General features: G+C 45.2%; 1 long non-coding RNA gene across 1 annotated transcript; it reads left to right on the forward strand.

Moving 5' to 3' along the window:
- The first annotated feature begins 218 nt into the window (after nucleotides 1-218).
- Nucleotides 219-8811, forward strand: LOC132542552 (uncharacterized). Its single transcript, XR_009553550.1, has 3 exons — nucleotides 219-336; nucleotides 3935-4059; nucleotides 8718-8811. It is a non-coding gene; the product is annotated as an uncharacterized LOC132542552 (long non-coding RNA).
- The last annotated feature ends 5367 nt before the right edge of the window (nucleotides 8812-14178 follow it).

Below are 14178 nucleotides of genomic sequence, written 5' to 3' on the forward strand. Positions count from 1 at the left end.
GGCAGGGGGCGCTGCCAGGATGCTGGGGGACAGCCTTTGGCCTGGTCAGTGTTTATGTCCTCTGGCCAGCAGCCTCTGGAAGGCTGGAGAGTATTCTTTTTGGCATCCCCGTCTTACTCAATATATCCCAACATAAACCTCATGGATGCTCCCAGGAGGCCTCACTGGAGGAGGAAAGCATGTTTCTGAAGCACAAACTTGGACGGCTTTCCTGCCTCTAGCTTTGCAGTCATGCTGACGAAGGACCGACCTCCTGATTGCCATCCTAGACAGTCATCACTGATGCTCCAGGGGCCTGGGCTGGACTCCTTGCTGGCTCCACATATCACAGCAGAGGTGACTGTGAGGGGACTGGGGGCTTTGCCTGGATTTGTTGCTGAGGATCGACGAGCTGTGTTGTGCTGTGATGGGACTGGAATGGCTTGCAGATGAGCTCAGCGTAGGTGCAGCTTCCAATCTGGGGCCTTTCTGCTTGTAGCATTAGAACATACTCATATGATGCTTTAAAAAAAATAAGCAAAATTTTATTTATAAAATGGGAATATTGACAAGACCATAGGATAAGAGGGGTACATTTCCACACAATGCCCACCCCAGAGCTCCATATCCAATCCCCTTCCTTGATAGCTTCCCTATTCTTTATCCCTCTGGGAGTATGGACCCAAGATCATTATGGGGTGCAGAAGGTAGAAGGTCTGGCTTCTGTAATTGCTTCCCTGTTGAAGGTGGATGTTGACAGGTTGATCTATACTCCCAACCTATCTCTCTCTTTGCCTAGGAGGGCGGAACTCTGAGGAGGTGAGGCTCTAGGATACACTGGTGGGGTCCTCTGCCCAGGGAAGTCAGACTGGCATCATGTTAGCATCTGGAACCTGGTGGCTAAAAGAGTTGAGATATAAAACAAAACAATTTGTTGACTAATCATGAACCTAAAGGCAAGAATATTGCAGATGAAGATTTGGGGTCTCTATTTTGGAAATAGCTGGTAGGTCTATTTTAGATATATTCCAAGGGGCCCATGGTTTTACTATTTTTTGCCTGATCCTGACATCTAATATACAAGTGGACCCAGATTCTTGTCTGGAGAGATGGTTTCATATGATACTTCTTTCTTTCTTTCTTTCTTTCTTTCTTTCTTTCTTTCTTTCTTTCTTTCTTTCTTTCCTTCTCTCTCTCTCTCTCTCTCTTTCTTTCTTTCTTCCTTTCATTTTTCCTTCCTTCCTTCCTTCCTTCCTTCCTTCCTTCCTTCCTTCCTTCCTTCCTTTCTTTCTTTCTTTCTTTTTACAGGGTTGTCACTGGGGCTTGGTGCCATCACTACAAATCAACTGTTCCTGGTAACAATCCCCCCCCCACTTTTATTTGATAGGACAGAGAGAAATTGAGAGAAGGGAAGACAGAGAGCGATAGACACCTGATGACCTGATTCACCACTCATGAAACATCCCCCTGCAGGTGGGGAATGGAGGCTTGAACCCGGGTTCTTGCGCGGGTCCTTTTGCTTCATACTATGTGCGCTTAATCAGGTGCTCCACCTCCCAGCCCCAGTGCTTTGTACTATACAAAGCGTTTGTATGCCTGAATGAGCTCACCCACAGCAAACCCAGGAAATAAGAGTTATTCATTTAGAGTTATAGGCCAGAGCACGGAGTTTAGAGAAAAATCTCTTGATGCCTTGGGATGAAAATCTCAGTGTAGCGTTCTCCTTGTCCTACCAACGTATAATAAGCTGAAGTGAAATTTTTGAGGCCACCAAGGCAGGCACAGAGAACAACTTTTAGAAGTGCACCACTCTTCCTCTTCTGTGGTGCTCTGCTTCACAGAGAAGCTATATTTAGTTATCACTGCCTTCCCTCCTTCCAGCTTTGTTCTTTTCTTGTCTTTGCCCTGTGTCCTGTGACCTTAGAGACGGCTCCATGGTCTTCATGCTTCTGGGTGGGCTTAGCCACTGGGAAGCATGGACAGGAAGAAAGTGATATCTAGAAGTTTTTCTCCCAGCCTGGACACCTTGTCTACTAACCCTATCTTGGTTTCCTTCAATTCAGTGATTTCCTTAAACTCTGCTCACATCTTGACCTTCCCCCCTTTTTTTTTTCTTTTATTTTCTTTTCTTCCCATTCCCCATCCCCTATGATTGCTAAGGACTAAACCTGGGACCTCTGTGGCCTCAGACATGAGAGTCTGTTGTTCTACTGATGGTATTATTTTATTGAGCTAATTAATTAATTAATTAATTATTTTGCCACTAGGATTATCACTGGGTCTCTGTTCCATGCATGATGGCTTCACCATTCACAAACTAGTAGTGAGCATTTTCCCCTTCCTTCAGGCAGAGAGAAACAAAGAGGGGTGGGAGAGAGACAGAGAGAAGAAGAGATACCTGTAGCACACTCTACTATTCATAAGGCCTCCCCCCCCACATGTGGGGATTAGGGCCTTGAATCCAGGCCCTGCACAAGGTAATGTGTGCTCTACTGGGTACACCACTTCCCAACACCATGACAGTGCCTTTTCTTTCTTTATTTTTTAAGTTGTTTTTCTTTATTTCTTTTTTTAGATTTTTTTCTTCTTCTTTTTTTTTTTTTTTTTTGCCTCCAGGGTTATTGCTGAGGCTCAGTGCTTACACCACAAATCTGAATCCACTGCTCCTGGAGGCCATTTTTCCCATTTTGTTGCCCTTGTTGTTACCCTTGTTGTGGTTGGCATTGCTGTTGTTGTTGTAGATAGAACAGAGAGAAATGGAGAGAGGAGGGAAGACAGAGAGAGTGAGAGAAAGATAGACACCTGCAGACCTACTTCACTACCTGTGAATCAACCCCCCTGCAGAGGGGGAGCGGGCTCGAACCGGAGTCCTTATGCTGGTTCTTGTGCTTTGCGCCATGTGTGCTTAACCCACTGTGCTACTGCCCGAGCCCCCTTTCTTTCATTTTTTTTAAAAAATATTTATTTTATTTAATAGAGTGGGGAAAAATAGAGACGGGCATACTTCCAATGGGGGAGAAATGATAGGGGGAAGTTGATCAGAGGGCTCTGAACTCCAACTCCATCAATACCTGGAGAGAGAAAAGGAAAGAGGGAGGGGCATTTGGATATATTAATAGATGTATGTGTGACTTGGAAAGGAAGAGACGATGGGGCCATAGGAAAAAGAAATGGGCAAATGCATACAAATATAGACAGATAGTTGTAGAAATAATAGTTAACCCATATCTACAACCTTAAGAGATCTGCTGCCGGTCCCTGTTCGGGTGCCATTTGCCAGGCTAGCTTCACGGGTGGGAGACAGACAACCAGGGACTCATGGCTGAGCTGGGAACGCAGTTCAATCTTTATTGATGATCGGGGATGCAGTTCAACAATCTAATCTCTTCTAATCCCTCTTCATCAGAAAGCCCTGTCTTTTATATCTCCTGAGGCAGAAGTGTCAGGAAGAGGAAGTACGTAGGATGGGGGTGGGGAGAAGGAAAATAGCATGTGAACTAGTGGGGATTAAACCAATGAAAACAATGATTATGTAAACAGACTACAACGTCAAGCAATGCAACAGAAGGGGTCTTAGAAGCAGAATTTAGAAACATACCAACAATCTGCTGTAACTTACAATGGAGGGAATGGGGATTCAGAACTCTGGTAGTGGGGATGGTGTGGAGTTGTACCCCTGTTACCTTGTAATTTTGCTAATCAATGTTAAGTCACTAATGAAAAAGAAAAATGGAGAGGGGAAGTGGAGAGAAAGGATGAGAGAGAGACAGAGAGAGAGAGAAAGAGAGAGAGAGGAAGAGAGTGAGGGAGAGGGAAAAGGAGAGAGAGAAAGACATGCCTGCAGCACTGTTCCACTGCTTTTGAAGCTTCCCCCATGCAGGTGGGGATGGGAGACTTGAACTTGGGTCCTTGTGCATGGTAACATGTACATTTAACTGTGTGTACCACTGCCCAGCACACTGACCCTTTGCTCACATCTTGAAGACCGGTCTCTCCTCACACCATCAAAGACGGTACGTTCCCTGGATCTGCTAGCAACTCTGATACTACACCTCCAGTGCCGTGCACTGACTTCAGAAGGTCTTGCCCCTGCATAAAGAGCATTAATGTTTGCTGCTGATACCCAGGTGGGTTGATCTTGCTGTGTGTGCTCGCCTGGCATGGACTGAAGGACCTACTTTTCTCCCATTATCCCTTCGTCCTCTGGTGTCTGCCTAGTCAGAAATCACTCATGTAGTAATGTTCAAGATAATGCAATATCCACTTAAGATGTTGAATCTGGAGGGAGTGACCTGCAGGGCACATTAGGCTTTACTTTGATGCCAGCTGGGCCTGCCTCTGGCCCCACATTCAGTGGAAGCCCTGATGGTGCCAGTGATGGTTTCCAGGGCCCAGAGTGGCAGCTGTTATGACCTCGTCAGATGGTTCCTGCTACAAGAAAGTCTCTGGTGGCCTGGGAGGTTTAACTTTGAGCCTGTGCAGTTGTGTACGTGATAATGCTTGTGGATACCTTCATCAAGTGGATGTGATGATTATCACAGCAAACCCTGGCCAGAGCAAAGAAATGAGAAAATCCATGTAAAGTCCTGACAGCAGTGCAAGGCTGCTTTGTGCTGCTTTCCAGATCAGAAACAGAGTCTTCTCCATTGCTTTGAGGGAGTGGACAGTTAATCCTGCAGCTATGTGATCTGGTCAGAAACTGTTTGCATCTGGAAGACTGCTAGCAAAGGCCTCCCCCAGTGGATTATCTTTTCTAGGTCCATGTCTCTTTGCAGTGTGGCCTCACCTGCTCCTCCCAGCGGCTGGAGTCCTTTTTCTCTGTCCCGTGGAATCTTACTTGGACTTGTGACTTGCTTTCATTTATTTCTCAGGATTTAAGAAGCCTCTTAAGAAGACTTTGCTTTCACTCAGAGGGAAACATATTTATCATTTAAAGAAGCCCAGGGTGTCTACATAGAGAGCATCCCAGAAGAGGAAAAACAGACATTGCATGGAGCAGAAAGGTGGGGTCCACACTGAACCCTGTCAGGACCTCTACCCCATTCTCCCAATTGGGAAGAAAGAAAGGGATTGTTACTTTATATCACTAAGATTTGAGGTGTTTTATTAAGCTGCCAAAGAAAAGAATACACTGTCCTGTTCAGTCTTATTTGATATGCAGAGTGATGGGGTTAGAATCTATGAATGCACAAACACTGAGTAATTTTATGTATATATATAATACCTGTGTTATTCTGTATTGGCAAGAATCCTGTCCTGAATCCGGGTTTGGAGTCTAACCATTTTCAGTCTAACTAAACATCAGTTCCAAAACTGGTGAAGTGAACACTGAGTATCCTGAACATTACAGGAGATAATGAATGTGAAGTGTGTGTGTGTGTGTGTGTGTGTGGGGGGGGTGAATTTCCAACATGTCATTCTGAAAACGACTCTCATTTGCTGTACAACATGCAGGGTCCTTGCTTTCAGGATAATTACAGTTTGGTACAGATGCCTAATGGATTTTGAGGAGATGTTATATCCTAAATTAAGCATACAGCAAAATCCAGGCAAGGCAGAGAGGAGGCCCTTTGAGGGAGTGGCTTGCTAATGGAGGTGGCATTTGGATTAGGACTGACAAAAGAAGAAAGGTTTTCGCCAGCCAACATTCTGGATGACAGGCAGTTTCCTTAATGACAACAATTTTTGTTACGTGGGGTTTTATGTATTGTTGAATTTCATTCCTTGTTTATCTTTGCATTTTTTTTCTTCTTAATGTACAATCCACCCTGGATCAGCGCTGGGGCAGCTCACGTGGGAGGCAGCAAGGGGGAAGGCAAAGTGTTTCCATATAGCATCCCTAGAGGTTGGACCTGGGGTGAGGAGAGGGGCAAGGATCCGTCCTATATTTCCCCCAAAGTCTCCAGCTTCCAAATACCATTGCTCTGAGTGTTAACAGGGCGACACCATCTTGGATTCTAGAAACTGAGGGTGGCTGGGTCCTGGCCAGACACACTCAGCATTTTTTCTGCTTGGATCCCACCTTGTGGATTTTCTGTAGGTTGGCCCAGAGTGATGGCTGCTGTGAGCCGGGCATTGTGGTCTTCAAACCTTTGTTATCAACTCCATTATAGTTGACAACTCTTTGTAAACAGGGAGAGAGGGAAAGAGGGAGAGAGGGAGGGGGGAAGTAGGGAAAGAGGGAGAGAGAGAGAGCGAGAGAGAGCAGGACACCACTCTTAATGTAGTTTTGGGGCTCAAACCCAGGGCTTTCTGATTGTAAGGAAATCGATCTTCTACTACTAGTCACTTCCCTCATCTTTTGGTCAAAGTATTTAGAATCTGTTCATTCACTTTCCTCCTCTTTGCTCTTTCTGTTGGTGAGAAGATGACACTCCCACAATGTGGGAGAAGATGGCAGTTTGTAGATAAGGTATGAGTTTAAATCTTGATTGAACTGTTTGCTAGGTGAATAGCTATAAGAAGATTACTTAGTTCATTGAATTCCTGTTGTCTTATTTGCAAAAGGGGTATCCAAATATTTACATTATACAGTGCTGAGTGATTTACTGAAGCAGACATACTTAATCTGGTGCTGACTGAGTTCTCCATCTAAGAATATGAATCGCCAATCATACTCCAACTTGTATTCAGCCAACAGCCTTAGCTTCTACACATGTTTAGCAAATGATAAATGAAGGCACTGAATTTAGTGGCACTCAAGGTTGAAAACTCTGGCGACTTATCTAAAAGCTGGAACCAGGTATGCCAGTGAGTGTTCTTTTGACTTGTTCTTGAAGTCTGGCGGTCCCAGCTAACTGGGACCAGTTTTTCTCTGAGCAAATACTGGGGTGGTGTTGCCTAAGGACAAGTTCACGCTAGATCCTTCCCCAAACCCTGAAGTTATAGGGTAAATAAGACAGAGATTCTGTCTCTGAGTAGTTCAGAGTTTAATGTTAAAGACCATCTAAGGGTTTAACTTAATAGTTTGGGCAGCATATTCTGTCCTCCCACTGGAGTGGGCACTCTCTGTCACCCTCTTATTAAAAGAAGCCCATCTGTCTCCTCCAGTAATGACCCTAGACTTCCTGGCTACTCTGTCTCTCTCTGTCTCTCTCTCTCTCTGTGTGTGTGTGTGTGTGTGTGTGTGTGTGTGTGTGTGTGTGTGTGGTGGGGGGAGGTCTGGTCCTCCTGTCTTCTAGACCATCACAAGAGATCAGGACTCAAACCCTCCTCTCTAAAGTAAGAGCCATCCATTTTATGGAAGATGCCATGCTCTGGGATGGCCTTGTGGCTGCTGGCATAGTTGGCACAGCAGCTGTAGCAAAGAGAGTCTGGGGGCTCTTTCCCTTTAATTTTTCTTGTGGCTTCTGACCAGATTTCTTCTGGGTGATTCTCCTTCCCAAGGTTCAACTTTGTAACTAACCAAATGGTCAAAATCTTGCCTAGTAGAGATTGCCAGAGATGACAGAAAATTCCAGGGCTTACCAATATTCATGTTCTTTTCTTCTCCCTGGATATGGGGCTCAACTCTATTTCCAGACTTCCTTGAATCTAGGTGTTTCCACATGGTTAAGCTCTGACCAATGGAATGTGGATGGAAGTGATTGCACTACTTCTAAAACTAGTTCACATGTCATCTCTGCTTTTTCTTCTCTTTCTTTCTTTCTTTCTTTCTTTCTTTCTTTCTTTTTTTTCTTTCTTTCTTTCTTTGCCTCCAGGGTTATCACTGGGGCTTTGTACCTGCACAACAAATCCACTGCTCCTGGAAGCCATTTTTTCCCAATTTGTTGCCCTTGTTGTCATTGTTATTACTGTTGTTGTTGGATAGAACAGAGAGAAATTGAGAGGAGAGAGGAAGACAGAGAGGAGGAGAGAAAGATAGACACCTGCAGACCTGCTTCATTGCTTATGAAGCAACCTCCTTGCAGGTGGGAAGGTGGGAAGGTGGGAGCTTGAACTGGGATCCTTGTGCCCATCCTTGCACTTCACACCATATGTGCTTAACCACTGTGCTACCACTTGGCCCCCTCTGCTTTCTTTACTCTTTACTGTTATGGAGAATTTTGAAGACTCTGGGTTTTTCTGAATGATACATAAAGCAGGTTCTCATTCCCATCAACCTGCATTGGGCTATGTAATAATAAAAAGACTTTTAATGTGCTAAAGCATAAGATTTAGACACTCAGTTAATTTTTTTTTAAATGACATGCTGTTTCTGTGTCTAGATATCATAGAAACAAATTTCATATTAAGTGGGTCTTTCCAAGGAATCAGCTGTGCAAGTGGTTAGGAGAATTTAACATGGGCAGATGATTATGGTGCTGGAAACCTGAAGAGGACTATGGGAATTCAGAGAAAGCTCCTGACCATGTTAGGGGGCTCATTGAAGAGAGGCCTAGGAGAGAAATTCAGAGTGAGAGGGCGTTAATGAGGATGAGGAGTAAGAGGCAAGCAGGAGTTTGAGGGGTCTGGAGCAGAGAAGCAGGAAGGGCTTAGGGACTCCTCCCAAAGCCAGGCCAGAAGTCCCAGTGAAGGAGACACAAGGAGCCCTAGCCAAAGAGTGAAGATCTTGGGACCTATAGGAACCAACTTGGTGATTTTGGCTTTAGGATGTGAGGCTGGGGAGGGTGTTTCAGTAGGAGGTGAAATACACCTCTTGTTTGGAGGGCCATGCAAAGTCTCTGAATTATGGTAGATTGGCTGGAAGTAACATCAGATCTGCACTGAAGCTCCTACATGCCCCTGATGTATTCTAGGTATGGAGGAGTGAGGGGTGACAGCTTTTTGAAACATTTAAGAGAACTGAACTTGGTGACTAGATGAAGAACGAGAATAATGAGAAGACAAAAGGTAAGGCCAATAAACACATTTTGTTGGGGGCCAGGTGGAGGCTCATGGGGTTAAGCACACATAGTACGAACCAGAACAACCCACACAAGGATCCTTGCTCGAGCCCCCGCTCCCCACCTGCGGGGGGCGGGGAGGGTTACTTCACAAGTGGTGAAACAGGTCCACAGGTGTCTTATCTTTTTTTCTTTCTCTATCTCCCTCTTCCCCCATTCAATTTCTCTCTGTGCTATCCAATAAAATGGAAAAAATAGTAGCCAGGAGCAGTAGATTCATAGTGCCAGCATTGAGCCCTAGTGATAACCCTGGAGGTAAGACCAAACCAAACCAAACCAAACCAAACCAAACAAACAAACAAACACCCCCCCCCCCACAGCATTTTGTCTATTTATTCAGATACCCTGATTTTAGACTGTAGTGTCTGGATATATTTTTTTCTGCCATCCACTCTCAGAGAGGACTTTAGAATGAGTAGTACTATGTGGTATGTAGGAGGATGAGTCTGGTTTGGGGAATCTTGAGTCTGTAGGGTCTCTGAGACAACTAACTAGAGAAGTCCAAGGGGACGGGGAGATAGCTCAGTAGGTAGAGTACACAGAAACCAGCTACCTGGCTTTGAGCCCCTTGCTGTGCTATGGGTGCATCTAAATTCTTTTCCTTGTTCAGAGACACTTCTAACAGAAAAAAAGTAAAATGCCAACCATTCCCTGTCTAATTAAAGACATCACATGCTGTCTCAGGACACAGCCTTATAAATACAAACTGAGTGGGGCCTTGGAAATGTGCTCTCCCAGGCAAGATGGACCGAACTGTTGTTGCGGCGGTCTGGTGTCGGGCTGCACCAGGAAGAAGAGAGCGGACTTCCAGAGCAAAGGGGTACACAAATCTTTATTATAGGATGGGGGGGGGAGGTTTGGTTCAGACCACGTGGAGCCAGCCCGCAATGGCTGACCACAGGGGAGAGCAGGGAGCTAGACCTCAGAGAGGGAGAGCCAAGAGCCCAGAGAGAGAGAGGGGAGGGGTGAGGGGGCTTTTTATTGGGCGACAACCAGGGGTGCCGTGTAGGGCCAGGATTGGTTGAAAGGGGACACTCTAGGATTTAGCGGGGCATAGAAAAACCTGGGGGCGGAGCCAGGATTGGTTGAAAGGGGGCACTCTAGGATTTAGCAGGGCATAGAAAAACCTGGGGGCGGAGACTGCATCAGAATAAGTCCTCAGCAACACCGAACCTTGGTTTGGTACCTGCCTTTCCCTAGAGAGGCTAGTGGCTATAAAAGTAGCACCATAACCCTAGGCTGGTGGTCCTGGTGTGTATGTGTGAGAGGACCTGTCAACAGACTCTATTATGACAATCAGATTGCCACCGTCTGCTCCCCTGTCCTATGAAACTCTAATATCAACTATATGTGTATGTCTATCGTTTAGGAAGAACATGCAACAATAGACACTTCTGAGAGGGAGAAAAGCCTTCACATTCCAGAGATCCTTGCTCTGGGAAGCATCTTTAACAAAGAAACCAGCTTCAAGCTAGCCACATAAAGATATAAGCCCGATTACCGAGCTAAAAGAAGCCTGAAAGATGACCCAATATTCTAGACCTTAAAACCCCAGATAGGAGCAGCCTCTCTGGAGTGTCTCATGTGGCTGCGGCTGCTCTCAGACATTTATCTTTTCCAGCCATAAAAATGCTTCCGTAGGTCAGCACGACCATCTCCACATTTATCTCTTACTGACAGGTAGAGAGGAGCTCAGTGGTAGCCTGAGGGGCCTGGGTTCCCCTGGTAGCAGATTAGGATACATGGTGTAGGTAATAAAGGGACTACTCATGGGGAAGTGGCAGGACGTAGGGAAACCACAAGGAATGTTGCAGACCCTTCCTTACCACTCCCACTCTGGAAGGGGTGGAGTGAAGAGTTAGTAAGGAACTTCAGGAATATGGGCTGGTTGGAAGGGCCCCTTCAGAAGCCCAACCTGTAGGTGAAAGAATTATCTAGCCTGTGGTGACTGGAAAGAGGGATGCTGGGGGAATGAATGTATATTCTCTCTTTCCCCTTCCTCTGATCTTGTGATGTCCCCATGAATCAGAGGGCAAGGATATTGACTGATCTGGCCATGTGTAGAAAGGTGGTGAGCAGGGAAGGGATTTGGGGCTCAGCTGCCATACTGATATGTGACCTTACCTCTATCTGGAGATGACTAGAGATGGGAGCATTTATAGTGTAAAGAAAAGTTAGTGTGGGGAGTTGGGTGGTACACTTGGTTAAGTACACATATCACCAAGCGCAAGGATCCAAGTTTGAGTCCATGTTCCCCACCTGCAAGGAGGATGCCTCGCAAATGGTGAAGCAGCTCTGCAGGTTTTTATGTTTATTTCTCTCTCCCTCTCTATCTCCCCTTCCCTCTCAATTTCTCTCTGTCATGTCAAGTGAAAACAAAACAGAAAAAAAAATAGCTGCCAAGTGCTGTGCTGGAACCAAGTCCCAATGATAAAAGAAAGGATGAAAGAAAGAAAGAAAGAAAGAAAGAAAGAAAGAAGGAAGGAAAGAAAGAAAGAAAGGAAGGAAGAAAAAAAGAAAGAAAGAAAAAGAGAGGACAGAAAAGTTAGTGTTGGGAGTCAGGTAGTAGTGCAGTGGGTTAAACGCATGTGACGCAAAGTGCAAAAACTGGTCTAAGGATCCCAATTCGAGCCCCCGGCTCCTCACCTGCAGGGAAGTTGCTTCACAGGTGGTGAAACTGGTTTGCAGGTTTCTATCTTTCTCTCCCCCTCTCTGTCTTCCCTTCCTCTCTCCATTTCTCTCTGTCCTGTCTAACAATAACAACATCAATGGCAATGACAGTAACAATTACAACAACAATAAAAAAAGACAAGGGTAACAAAAGGGAAAATAAATAAAATAAAACAAAATTTAAATTAAATTAAAAATAAAAAAGAAAAGTTAGTGTGAAGAAAAGTTGGTTTGATTTGAGGGGCTGGAAAGTGGCACACCGGGTTAAGTGCATATAGTGTGGAGCACAAGGATCCCAGTTGGAGCCCCTGGCTCCCCACCTGCAGGGGGGTCACTTCACAAGTGGTGAAGCAGGTCTGCAGGTGTCTATCTTTCTCTCCCCCTGCCCTATCTTTCCCTCTTCTCTCAATTTCTCTCTGTCCTATCTTATAACAAAAAACGGCCTCCAGGAGCAGTGGATACGTAGTGCCGGCACTTGAGCCCCAGTAATAACCCTGAAGACAAAAAAAGAAAGAAAATAAAATTTGGTTTGTTGTTAGGCCAGACCACTTGTTGTCTTATAAAGAGGACAAGCAGCAATTGTGAGAATACTGGTGAGAATTGCTTCAAGCACAAGTCACACCAACTTCTAAAAAGTAGGGATTGCAATAGTGAATAGATTTTGCCTTTGTAGGAGGCAGGGTTGGAGCTGAGGGATTGGGTCACCTGTCTGCAGTTCTGAGTGGTGCTAAATAAATATATAAATTCATATATATATATATATATATATTTAACTTTATAAAATGGAGATATTGATAAGACTATAGGATAAAAGGGGTATAGTTCCATACAACTCCCACCACCAGAACTCCATATTCCATTCCCCCCCTTGAAAGCTTTCCTGTCCTCTGGGAGTATGACCCAGGATCATTATGGGGTGCAGAAGGTGAAAGGTCTGGCTTATGTAATTGCTTCCCAACTGAACATGAGTGTTGACAGGTCAATCTGTACTCCCAGCTTGTCTCTCTGTTTCCCTAGTGGGGCAGGGCTCTGGGGAACTGGCGCTCCAGGACACATTGGTGGGATCCTCTGCCCAAGGAAGTCAGACTGGCATCTTGGTAGAATCTGGAACCTGGTGGTCAAAAAGGAGTTAAGATATAAAGCAGAACAAGTTGTTGACTAATTATGAACCTAAAGGCAAGAATATTGCAGATGAATATTTGGGAGGTCTCATTTTGGAAAAAACTAGTAGGTCTATTTTGGGTATATTCCAAGGGACCCATGACTTTACTAGTATTTGCCTGATCTTAACAACTAACATGCAGGTGGACCAAAGGTATTGTCTGGGGGCATGATCTAATAGTTAGAAAAAGGACTAGAAAGCTGGATCAGGGAGGAGAGTAGCTCCCAAATATGGGAAAAGTATATAAATATTGTTAACTGAAAACCCCATTGATTTGATTTAGGCCCCATTTGTAATACAGGAGCCTATGTAACCTCTGCATCCCTGTAGGTCTGAGTTTGCAGTCTGTGGTCATGGCTAGGAACATACCTGGCTGCACTAATTTCAGGACCCATCTTCCTCGAGTGGTAGAGTATGTTGCTCAACCTCCTTTCAAAGAATGGAACAGTCCCTAACCATTGTTGATCCACATTGAAGGCAAGGTTCTATAGGGACCCACAAATGGTTCCATTATGTTGTACCTGATGTATATGATCAGTGACCATGTATATGACCATGGAGAGAGGGATCTCTTAGAAGTCTAGGCCCATCATGTCTGTGTGGAAATCCCAGGACTCCCTGACTAGGGCCCCAGGTGTTAGGGTGGCCTGGTAGTGACCAAAGAGCCATCATTAAAGTGTGCCAGTCTCTTGCCCTTATTCAGCTTTTGTAGTCCTTACTTTGACAAGTTTATCTTTGGAGTTTTTATCTTTTTGGAGGTTTTTTTTTATTGAGGGAAGTGAAATAGGAAGTAGGTGAGCAGGGTATCTGGCTCTATGTAGAAACTATTTGATTAGGTACTTTGTGGTGTCTGACAGCTCAAATTCTAACTTCCGGTTGCAAAAATGTGGGGAGTTAACCAACTCTCTGTGCCTCAGTTTCTTAATCTGTAAAGTAGGAATCACGAGACACCTTTTCGACTTCCGGAGGCGGAGCTACGAGCAGCAGATCGCTTTCTCTCCTCTCCTCTCCTCTCCCGGATCAACTAGGAATACCAAAGGAGACCACCCGGACCGAAACAAGACAGGACTAGAATGACCACAGAAACCCAGTAAATCACCCGTGAGTACAAACACGCGTGGCTGGTGACAGAGAGGAGAGAGGGGCCTAAGGAGAGATTAAGTGACTGCTAACAGTTCGACAGTTTGTCAGTGGAGACACCACCTCCAGTCTGCTCCACCAACAAGGGGACAGCTGAAGGGAGGAAAGGACTCCCCAGAGACTCACCAAGTACAACTCTGAGTCTCCATTGCTACTACCCTCAGAATCTGGAGCAGCAACAGGGAGGGACACCAGGGCACAGAGATCTAACCGGGAAACTCAGGAGAAGACCTATACCTCGGTGGCATAGCTGAAGGGCTGTGAAAGTCTCTTTGCATAACCACTGGATTATCTCTGCCACACCCTGCTTTATCTCTTGGTCAGGAGTCATTGATTAAGCCA

The sequence above is a fragment of the Erinaceus europaeus genome, chromosome 13, assembly GCF_950295315.1.
Source record: "Erinaceus europaeus chromosome 13, mEriEur2.1, whole genome shotgun sequence".
NCBI lineage: Eukaryota > Metazoa > Chordata > Mammalia > Eulipotyphla > Erinaceidae > Erinaceus > Erinaceus europaeus.